Source organism: Adiantum capillus-veneris, chromosome 22 (genome assembly GCF_014529385.1).
Source record: "Adiantum capillus-veneris isolate H3 chromosome 22, ASM1452938v2, whole genome shotgun sequence".
Classification (NCBI taxonomy): Eukaryota; Viridiplantae; Streptophyta; class Polypodiopsida; order Polypodiales; family Pteridaceae; genus Adiantum; species Adiantum capillus-veneris.
Window position 1 is genome coordinate 98,533,159 of NC_140952.1, and position 10,963 is coordinate 98,544,121.

The 10,963-nt window shown below is 44.4% G+C and overlaps 1 pseudogene; it reads right to left on the reverse strand.

Moving 5' to 3' along the window:
• Nucleotides 1-209: 209 nt before the first annotated feature.
• LOC147429880 (uncharacterized) lies at nt 210-7,487 on the reverse strand (annotated as a pseudogene).
• Nucleotides 7,488-10,963: the final 3,476 nt, after the last annotated feature.

The window sequence follows — 10,963 nt, forward strand, 5'->3', positions numbered from 1 at the left end:
AATTGACTTCTATATTATATATAATGCAGCTTAATATTTTTGCAAAAGGAGAGAACCTCCACCTGTCGAGCTCTCCAAGCATTGCACGAGCTGCACCTTCGCCACCTTTTGAGTCTTCATTGCTACGGTGTCGTCTTGCTTCCTTTTATAACTCCAATGACTTGCAAAAGCCTCGTGTTGAGAGAGAGAGAGTATACACAACATACACGTCAACTCTTGGCCGCCTGGGAGGCTTTGTGTGTGTGTGTGTGTGTGTGTGTGTGTGTGTGTGTGTGTGTGTGTGTGTGTGTGTGTGTGTGTGTGTCTGTGTGTGTGTGTGTGTGTGTGAGAGAGAGAGAGAGAGAGAGGGAGTCATAGGACTGAGGTTGTGCCTTTGTGTGTGTGTGTGTGTGTGTGTGTGTGTGTGTGTGTGTGTGTGTGTGTGTGTGTGTGTGTGTGTGTGTGTGTGTGTGTGTGTGTGTGTGTGTGTGTGAGAGAGAGAGAGAGGGAGTCATAGGACTGAGGTTGTGCCTTTGTGTGTGTGTGTGTGTGTGTGTGTGTGTGTGTGTGTGTGTGTGTGTGTGTGTGTGTGTGTGTGTGAGAGAGAGAGAGAGAGAGAGAGAGAGAGAGAGAGAGAGAGAGAGAGCTAGGGGGGACACAGTTCATAGGTTGACTACAAGGGATATGCCCCATGGTGATAATATATGGTAGTGGTTTTTAAGTAGGATCTCAAGTAATTATGGTGCCCCGGGTAAAGAGTTGTGTGTGTGTGTTTATCTTTGCCAGAATATATGTAAAACCACCCCCAATAGGTCACGAAAGAAGGGCTAGGTCTAAGTGTGGTCTTTTGTAAAGAAAAATTAAAAAAAAAACAAGAGTACTAGAGTAACACAGTGTCAGTGTGTGTGTGTGTGTGTGTGTGTGTGTGTGTGTGTGTGTGTGTGTGTGTGTGTGTGTGTGTGTGTGTGTGTGTGTGTGTGTGTGTGTGTACCCGCCCTAACCCAGGTGCCATACACAATGGGTTGGTAGTAGGCCCATTGTGTATGGGCCTACTACCTTATTAGAGAAATGAGATTCTCTTGTTTAAAGTGTAACCCAGGCCAACTATGCTTGGTGAGAGCATGTGTAATAATGTTGCAAACATGGTTTCTGTTAAACCCGTTAAGGCAATACTTTCTGATTAGTAGATTAACCTCCTCCCAGGCAAGAAAAGAATTAAAGAAATAATAGTAAATTAAGTGTAGCAGGCTGATACATGAGCTAATAGTAGCCTTGTGAGGCCTATTGCTATTATTTTTTATGAATTCCACAAGTGGTAGTTTCAGGGGATCTCTTTTCCAAACAAACCTTAGGTCATACCCACCGACAAACGGGATATGAAGGGAGATAGAAAGGTTAAGGAATTGAACTGATGTGCAAAAAGACCCATTGGGTGTGATGATCTCATGTAAAGATGTGGGTTCAATTTTAAGGCAGTGAGGATAAATCTGACAAATTTTTTTGAGGAAGTCTCTATTGTTGACACTAAGTAAGTCATCCATATATCTATAGGTATGTATGAGCTGTGAAAGATTATTTTTGCATGATTCCATGGTTTTGAGAAACCAATTGTTTTCAAAGAAAGCAAGGTAAATATGACACATAAGTGGAGAACAAAAGAATCCCATGGGGATACCTAGGCATTGGTTGAAGCATAGACCGCCGAAAACTATAGTGCAGTTACAAAGCAGCCAGGAGATGTAATAGCAAAGCTTAGCTTCATTGGAGTGTAAGGAGTGTAGGGAGTGAGTTTTTTTTATCCACGTAGGTTTTTTGGAAAGAGAGATGTAAAAATGTTTCCTCTTTCTAGCATTGGAGAAAGCCATTTTAATCACCTTGGCAAGAATGGTCTTAAGGCCGAGATCCCCTTCAAGGGGAATGTTTTCGTAGCATTGTGTAATGTCTGCAGTAAAAATGTGGAAGATTTGCTGAGGAAGATTAAGCGAGACTTCTGTAAAGTTTCTTGTAAGCCAAAAGGGATTGTACTGAATATGTAAGAAGTCTTGGCAGATTTTTATGTTTGGTGGCACAAATAAGCTCAAATTCGGCTAGTATAAGGTCAAGGCATAACGTAATATCCTTGGTGATATCAATAAAAATACTATTGGAAGCATCAAATATCCATCTGAACTTATGCTTATGAATTTTATAGGTGGGAAATAATACAGGTAACTTAGTGTTCAGTATAGGGTAGCCTAGATTCCCTAAGTGTTTTGCAATATTATCGATAACTGTTTGTAGTGGAGACTTAATACTACAGAATTCCTTTCCAGATACTCAATCGTGAGCGACCTTCCAAGCAAGGTATTTGCATATAATAGTGGGACTGTTAGAGCTTTTGTCAAGCCCAACAACAAACCATTTATCAGAGATTTTTTGAAAATCAAAAGCTAGTTGAGATGTAAGCCCTGCAGGATTCATCAGAGGATAACCATTTTCTAGGTAGTTGTGATATTTTTTGAAGGAAGCATTCCTTCACAACTTCCCTTAAGTCCGGTAGGACTGTCATCTCTAGTTGGAGAGCACTGACAAGGTCAGTGAGGCACCTTAGTATAGTTGATAGAGCAAGGTAGGGGTTTTTGGGAAAGTTAGGTATATGATTGAGCCCTTTGGCCAAGATTCTATGTATTTTAGTATTTCCAATAATGCTAAGATCACAAGTACAAACATGTTTACCATATGCTTCAAAATTCCTGCAAAAGGTGGTAAATTGAAAGCATGTACAATGGGAAATAGAATTTTGTCAAAGAAAGTCATTACTGTAAACTAAATTCTTTATGGGATGTTGATACTTCCATCCTATGAGTATATTGTCGAGTAATTTGTGATTGCCAGAAAACAGTTCAAATCACTCACAAAAAAGTTATTTTGGTTGAATCCAATCGAGGAGTACATTGTGAAAGAGACAGTGTATGTAGATGAATCCATTGTCTGGATCCACTTTGCCGAGAGTTCTTCTTCCGAAAGGGCTTGTAGTAACCTACAATATTACCAAGGATTACATTTCAGCGAAATTCCTGATGGGGGGAATCCTTCCTCTACCCCTTGTGTAGCTACGAGCTTTTCCTCGGTAAGAGGATGAGCTAGGTGTTAGAAAGGAAGTGAAGGAGTTGGGGGTAGTCAAAGAGTTGGGTCTTTTACGAGCAGGGGAGTCGTCCTCATCAATAACTAGTGATGATCTTAACACCTTTAAAGTTAGCATAAGTAGTTAAGTAAATTCCAGGTTCATCAGATTTTAACTCCTTCAGGATATCCAGCATTAGTCCACGAGAAAGATGTTAAAGGCAATCTGCGAAATTACAACTTGCTTAGCTTGGCCACCTAACCAAGAGAAAATGAGGGAGAGATGAAAATCCACAAGTTTTTCTAGGAGAGTAAGTCCAGATGGTTGAGAATAAACCAAATGGTATGATCGAACCACATGATGCTGGATTTACAAGAGGCTTTAGGGCCAAGAAATCTGCAGGCACATTTTACATAAGGTCAAAAGACATTCTAGATGGATTCAGTGTAAAAATCCGGATTACTCTTGGCAAATTCCATGTTTCCTTTGGTACGGATGTAGAGGCCGGTATTGGAGGGGCATTTGGAGTGGTCAATGAGACTGAGGTTGAAGGGTGCTTTGATAAGCTCCCCTTTGTCCCTCCTTTTAAAATCTTGATTCTGCAGTCTTCCACAATAAAGGTAGGGAGATTGGCAAGGTAAACCCAAGTTTCACTCAAAATGGGTGCTAAGAATGCTTTTATGGGCAAGACCCAAAGCTGATGGTCAACCCCAAGGGATTCAATCTCAATTTGTCTGACAAGTAAGACATGAAAAACTTTGGATATTGTAGGCACCATCTCCAGGAGGCTAGAGTCATTGAGGGAACAAAGATTACTCTAAAATTCCTTAACTGCTTCAAGGGCTGCACTATCCCAACAAAAGATTCCACCAGTTTGTGGAATAGTTGGAGTAGCTGGTGTATAGACAAAAGAGGGATTGAGACCACATAACTTCTTTAGAAAGTTAGACAAATCAGCACCAGAGGAAGAAAATAAGGCAAGCTCCTGTTGGTATTGTGAGGAAAGTAGGGGAAGCTGTGCTATGTATTGCGTAATTAAATTCACCCCTTCCATGGAGTCTTTATCCAGAGTAGCCAAAATTTTGACCCAATTTTTAAAAGACAACATATGTAAGACATATAATTTCTTGTCAGAGGTAAGAGCTGAGTCATATATTAGTTGAGAAGCATCCAAGCTGCTAATACATCTGAGTACAAGAGATGCGGCCACTAAGAGGGGCTCCGAGGTCAATTCCAATCCATATGAGAGAGCAAGAGTCTCCAATTTTTCAAAAAAAGTGTAGTGAGGTTTTACTTATACTTACCGCAGTAAGTAATACAATCTTTGGCTTTCCTAGAGAGGAAGGGTCTAGTTCTAACTGCCAAATCATTCTTTGGCTTATGGTCCTTAAGGTATAGCTTAATCTGTTCGAGAATCTTTGCATGATTCTCAGGGTTGTGTTTAGTGCTCATGCGGGCTGTCTTTCTATTGGGTATGCAGTCCTGAAAAAGGAACATTAGAAACATAAATAAAAGTCAAAACAGTAACTGTAGTTTTGGGCCTGCAAACCTTGTGTGTGTGTGTGTGTGTGTGTGTGTGTGTGTGTGTGTGTGTGTGTGTGTGTGTGTGTGTGTGTGTGTGTGTGTGTGTGTGTGTGTGTGTGTGTGTGTGTGTGTATATATATATATATATATATATATAGAGAGAGAGAGAGAGAGAGAGAGAGAGAAACTGTTTGATTGCGCCTGCGGGCTGGCTATGTACGTAGAGAATGAGAAAGGGAGAGAGAGAGAGTGTGAGGGGGTGATGGATATTGTGGGGAGTGGGAGATTGAGATGGGGGGTTGTGTGTGTGTATAGGGTGAGTTTGTGTGGTGGCCATTAAGAGAGAGATTTATTGTTTGTCATGCGCCCTATGGGCTGCCTCTGCTGACACCGAGAAGGGGGAAGGGGGGGGGGGGGGGGGACTCAACAGGATTGAGAGATGGGGAGACAATGAGAGCTAAAGGGGTGGGGGGGGGGGGAGATGGGGTATGTGTGTGTGACAAGAGTGTATAGGGGAGAGAGAGAGAGAGAGAGAGAGAGAGAGAGAGAGAGAGAGAGAGAGAGAGAGAGAGAGAGAGAGATATTCCACTGTGCCCGCATGGGTTGTTGCCGGCTACAAAGAACGAGAGAGAGAGAGAGAGAGAGAGAGAGAGAGAGAGAGAGAGAGAGAGAGAGAGAGAGAGAGAGAGAGAGAGTTAGAGATATGGTCAACGAGAGCGAGAGAGGAAGGGAGTGGGGGGTTGAAGGAGGGAGAGAGAGGGAGAGTATGGACGAGAGGGGAGAAAAGGGTTGTAGCGGGCCAAGGAGAGAGAGGAGGTGGGTAAGGGAGTGAGGGAAATGCATGGCGGTTCCTCTTGGTTGACATACAAGAGGGAGAGAGATATATATTTTATGATGGGGACGAGAGAGTGTGGATGAGAGGGAAGAAGTGAGGGAGGAAGGTGTGAGTGTGTGTGTGTGTGTGTGTGTGTGTGTGTGTGTGTGTGTGTGTGTGTGTGTGCGTGTGTGTGTGTGTGTGTGTGTAATGAAAGAGAGAGAGGAAGACTCTTGTCCCATGCATGGTGGCCCCTTGTGGGTTGACGAACCAGGAGAGAGAGAAAGTTATTTTTTCAATGCATGTTGGCTCGGCACAAGAAAGGTGAGAGAGAGAGAGAGAGCGAGGGTGAGTGGGTCAACGGGAACGAGAGAGAGAGAGAGAGAGAGAGAGAGAGAGAGAGAGAGAGAGAGAGAGAGAGAGAGAGAGAGAGAGAGAGAGAGAGAGAGAGAGAGAGAGAGAGAGAGAGAGAGAGAGAGAGAGAGATTATGCCAATAATGGATGAGAGGGAGAGAGGGAGAGAGAGAGAGAGAGAGAGAGAGAGAGAGAGTGAAAGAGAGAGATGGGAGAGATAGGAGAGATTATGTGCCGCGAGATGGAAATGGCAAGAGGATGAAGGCTTTGAGAGAGTGTGTTGTGGGTGTGTGTGGTAGAGATTGTGTCTTTGCAAGCGAGTGGTAGAGAGAGTGAGAGGTTAGAGAGAGAGGGCGAAGCTGAGTTGGTGGGGTGTGTGTGTGTGTGAAGCTTTGCAGAATGGGGTTGACGGGCCAGACCATGAGGGTGATAAGGCTAGCCATGTGACGAGGCCATGCCAATAAAAGCTAGGGCTACGAGAGGTAGGACAGGCGGTGACGGGTCATGACCAAGGCATTGCCGAGCCCTCCGGCGGTTCGCCGTGCTTCGGGTAGAGGGAAAAGGAACATTTCTTTTTTTTCTAATTTTCAAAAACCGGCTATCATTAGCCCTCCCCTTTTGGTTAGAGGCATTCATGTCTCTAGCCCTGCCTTTGATTCTTCTTCAACTGATCCGTAGGATCCGATATCGAGTTGCCTTCTGAACTAGCCATTCCATTTGGCCATTGGTGAGATTTCTGGGATATCCATGAATCTGCAACAGGTCCGGATGATAGCATGCTCCTTGGAATAGTGCGGGCTGATTAAATGGGAAGCCCATGGCTTCCAGAACTTTATGCCAGTGTCCTCCTGGATCCCATGTAAAGAATAGGATCATTATCTGCAGTGTCTGGACAATAAAATTTGCATGCCAAATAGGACCAAATTTGTAACCACTAGTAGCGAGAGGAAAAATGATCATATTGGCTCGTGCAAAGGCAAAACTAAAAATTATGATTTCTAAGAGTGTGCCAAGAATCCACCATATATGGCCGCCTTGTTGGTGTGGTGAGCTCCATTTGTCTTCAAAATCTTGCTTGCTGTCGCGACTAGAAAGACCGGCAAGCATATCATGCGCCTCTTGGGTGTGCTCAAACATGTTAGTTGTCTTTTTTGATGTTGATAATGAGCCACATACCTTGCGGCTTAAATACAAGCGTAATCCACTCATCTCTCTCCAAAGAGAGGATGAACTATTTGAAAAAAATTGCACCAAATTGGGGATGAGGCCTTTATTCTTGCATTCTATCAATTTTTTGTCTATCCATGGCTCCTTAACTTTTACCTCCATGTTGATCTTACCTCTATATGTCCTAGTGGTTAACCATAGCCATAGGTCTGATGTATCCCATGCAAACAAAATGCTACATTGTGGAGGAGTTTGGAACATCCTTAAAAGGTTGGCAACATGTCGATCATCAAATTTACTCTGAACACCCTCACATAAACTGGAGGCATTACCCATCTCCCAGTTTATAACACCTTTCAGTAGACTAGAGGCATTACCCATCTCCAAGTCCATGACACTACACGATAAAGTCTTGCTCGGCTGCCAAGCCTTTGGAACAATATCCACCTCAAAACCTTCATTCATACTTACCTCTTCGGTATGGTCCTCTGGTGAAACTTCCTTGATGTAGGATGCCTTTAGCTTGTTACACTGTTCTTGGTCCATGCCGGTGCAAGGTTTCTGTTTCCAAAGCCCTCCCCTTTGCTTGATACGTTGTCCATTTTCAGCAAAGCCTTGCTAGCAGGCTGGTCTTCTCCTCTTGTATCTTCCATGCTCTTTGCATTTCTCTTACTCTGACGAGGCTTGATCAACACTTTACACCTTCTTACCCTTATTGCCCAATGATGTTGATTGATCGCTTTGGTGTCTATTTCATCCAAGATTAGAGATGTACTAACATTTGTAACACGATCTTCTAACATTTGTAACAGGGTAGCTTGGGGCAAAGCAATGTACCAAGACTTGGCCTCTACTTTCATCAGTAGAGGAAAGATTCATAGTTGTGAGGAATCATCATCCTTGTTGGGAATCACACAAGCGATGTCAAAGTCGGTGGTGATGTCTTCTCCCTTTTTTCCACTGAATGTGGGAAAAGAGACACTTGCCATGGTAGTAACTCAATGAGCAGGAAATTGCAAACCCTTTTCTTTTTTAAAAATAATATATCACAAATGACTCAGCGGCTTATAGCGGCTTTCTTACAGGGTTGGGTGGATAGATTTAAACAGAAGCTAAGAGGGTCGCAAAGCTAGAACAAAATAAAGATGCTTACATCAAAACAGTGGTAGTAATCAAGAAGGGGTAAGATGATGGGATGTGGAGATCTAAGGATTTCAACCAGCATTTTTGCTCCAAATAGGAAAACAATCTTTTGCTGGTAGAATATCTTCCTATCAATATATACATTTACATGCATGTGTTGCAAGGAACGGAAAGGAAAGACTTCTGGCCTATTGTTATTATCCATGTCGGGTGTAGGGAACTCATTACTAGATATGCATATCTTAAGTGCTGACAAGGTGACACCTTCACCACACGCCTCTACCTCCTATTGAAGTCCACACAATCCTCCACATTAGGTTCAAAACAGACTGGGCGAGAAGAGTCTACCTCAATCGGCTTCCCATTTTGCATGCGGTGGTGACGCTTGGGTGGCCGAACTTCATTTGAACTCTCTAGGCCATGAGAGAGCGTAGGCCCTCTTGCGTCCACCAAATTATTTAGGCTTTGTGGCTTGGACTTTGTGATTGATGTAGCTGACGACTCTTCTCTGACCGTTGGAGAGAAAACTCTTGGTGCCACACAAAATCTTATTGACGTGAGAGTGTTGTGGTTTTCAGAAGCAAAACTCACCGTTCTTTCTTCACCTCCTCTGTTGGCATTCATTGATAGAATGCTTAGGTTGATAGCAGTGATAACATTTCGTGGCCCTCCCACTTGATGCTCTTGATTTGCGATTAGCACGAACAATGCGAGATGGGGAGCTTACCTCTTGGATATTGATGACGCTACAACCTAGTAATAGCACTTCAATGAAGGCAGTCATTGCTTCTTCAGTCTCTTCTTGTTCCATTCTCCAATTGGAGAATTCTTGCAGCCATTCGTCCATGATTGACGATGTGCGTTGTTTTTAGCATTGTAAACTGAAGGTTTTTGAGAATCCGTTCTTAGTAGGGGCACCAAATGACAAGTGCAAAGCGCAAAACGGACCCCGACGGCCTCTACGCTAGGACCGTGCACGCCGAGCCCATCACAAGAAATAAAAAGGGGCACCACCTAGCCTTGAGCGGCTAGGACGCGGACAATAGTGATTTAAAATGGCACAAATACTGCACACTGAGAGAGAGAGAGAGAGAGAGAGAGAGAGAGAGAGAGAGAGAGAGAGATGGGAGAGAGACGTAGGTGATGAAAACCCCTCGGGATGTGAGGGAAACTTTATTCAAAGCAATATTTACAAAAACCTTAGTTTCGGCGAGATGGCGACTCTAGTGACAGAGAGAGATAGTGAGAGACAGTGAGAGATAGAGGACCTATAGTACGTTCTCTAGAGAAAATCCCATATACATGGAGGTTCTACTCTTTGTGTGTGGCGACCCTTGGAGTCAGGGTGTGTGCACAGCTTCCTTCTCATATTGCTAACTTCCCAAGCCCAGGTGCTCAAGTGCCGCCCCAAAATGCTACACCACTCTCCCAGAGTGCTCTCCCAAAATGCTTCCCCCCCCCCTTGATAGTGACCTCTGAGTGCCCTTTTATAGGTGCATGCTGCATTATTTTAGGATACTCTGATTAGGTTAGGGCCCTAACCAAGAGAGACAAACCAAGGAGTTGGGTCCCAGATGGTTAACTCTTGCTTTGTGTTAGGGGAATTTTAAAATGATATCTCCTAGGTGGGCCTTTGTGACCATCACCTAGAGAGAAGTGGCAATATACAATGGGTTTTTATACAAGATTTTGTCTTGAGAACGGGGAAAATAGATTACCTTATGGATATTTACTGTGGAGATGTGTCGTGGCCGAGATGCGGGTGAATTGTGGGCTTCGTTGGTGCATTGGTGTAGCGCGTTCGCCGATTTTGGGGCCGGTCGGGGCATGCCTTCGACGTCACTTCTTGACTTGGCATCGCTATCGCATGATTTGGCCATCCTTCTTCGTCGATATCGAACTTCTTCTTGATTTTTTTTACTTTTTATGGGTGCGTATGGTGTGCGTGTACTGTGTGTTTGATTGTGTGCGTGCACGTGTGCGCGTTATGTAAGTGCTCATGAATGTATGTGCATGTGTGTACGGAAAGAGAGTGGGAGATGCGTGAGATTGGAGTGAGGGTGTGTGTGTGTGTGTGTGTGTGTGTGTGTGTGTGTGTGTGTAGAGGTAGTGTGTGAGTGTGTGTGTGTGTGTGTGTGTGTGTGCGACAAGAGTGTGTGCGAAAACGAGAGAGAGAAAAGTATATTTGATTTATATTTTATAATTTTACGTGCTTGGCTTGTTCGGCTACAGTGAATGAGGGGAAGAGAGAGGACGTGAGCGAGCAAGGAAGGATGGCGAGAGGCTGAGGGGATGGGGTGAGTGTGTGTGCATCTGTGTGTGTCTGTGTGTGTGTATAAAGAGAGAGAGAGAGAGAGAGAGAGAGAGAGAGAGGGTGATGGATAGCATGGGGAGCGAGAGATTGAGGTGGGGGTGTGTTTGTGTATAGGGTGAGTGTGTGTGGTGGTCATTAAGAGAGAGAGAGCTATTGTCTGTCCTGCGCCCTATGGGCTACCTGTGCCAACACCGAGAGGGGGGGGGCGGAGTCAACGGGATTGAGAAATGGGGAGATAGTGAGAGTTGAGGGGGTGGGGGGGGGGATGGGATATGTGTGTGTGACAAGAGTGTATAGGAGAGAGGGAGAGAGGGAGATATTCCACTGCGCCCACATGGGGTGTTGCCTGCTACAGAGAATGAGAGAGAGAGTTAGAGGTATGGTCAACAGGAGCAAGAGAGGCAGTGAGTGGGGGGATGAACGAGGGAGAGAGAGAGAGAGAGAGAGAGAGAGAGAGAGAGAGAGAGAGAGGGAGGGAGAGTATGGACGAGAGGGGAGAAAAGAGTTGTAGCGGGCCAGGGAGAGAGGGGAAGTGGATAAGGGAGTGAGGGGAATGCATGGCGGC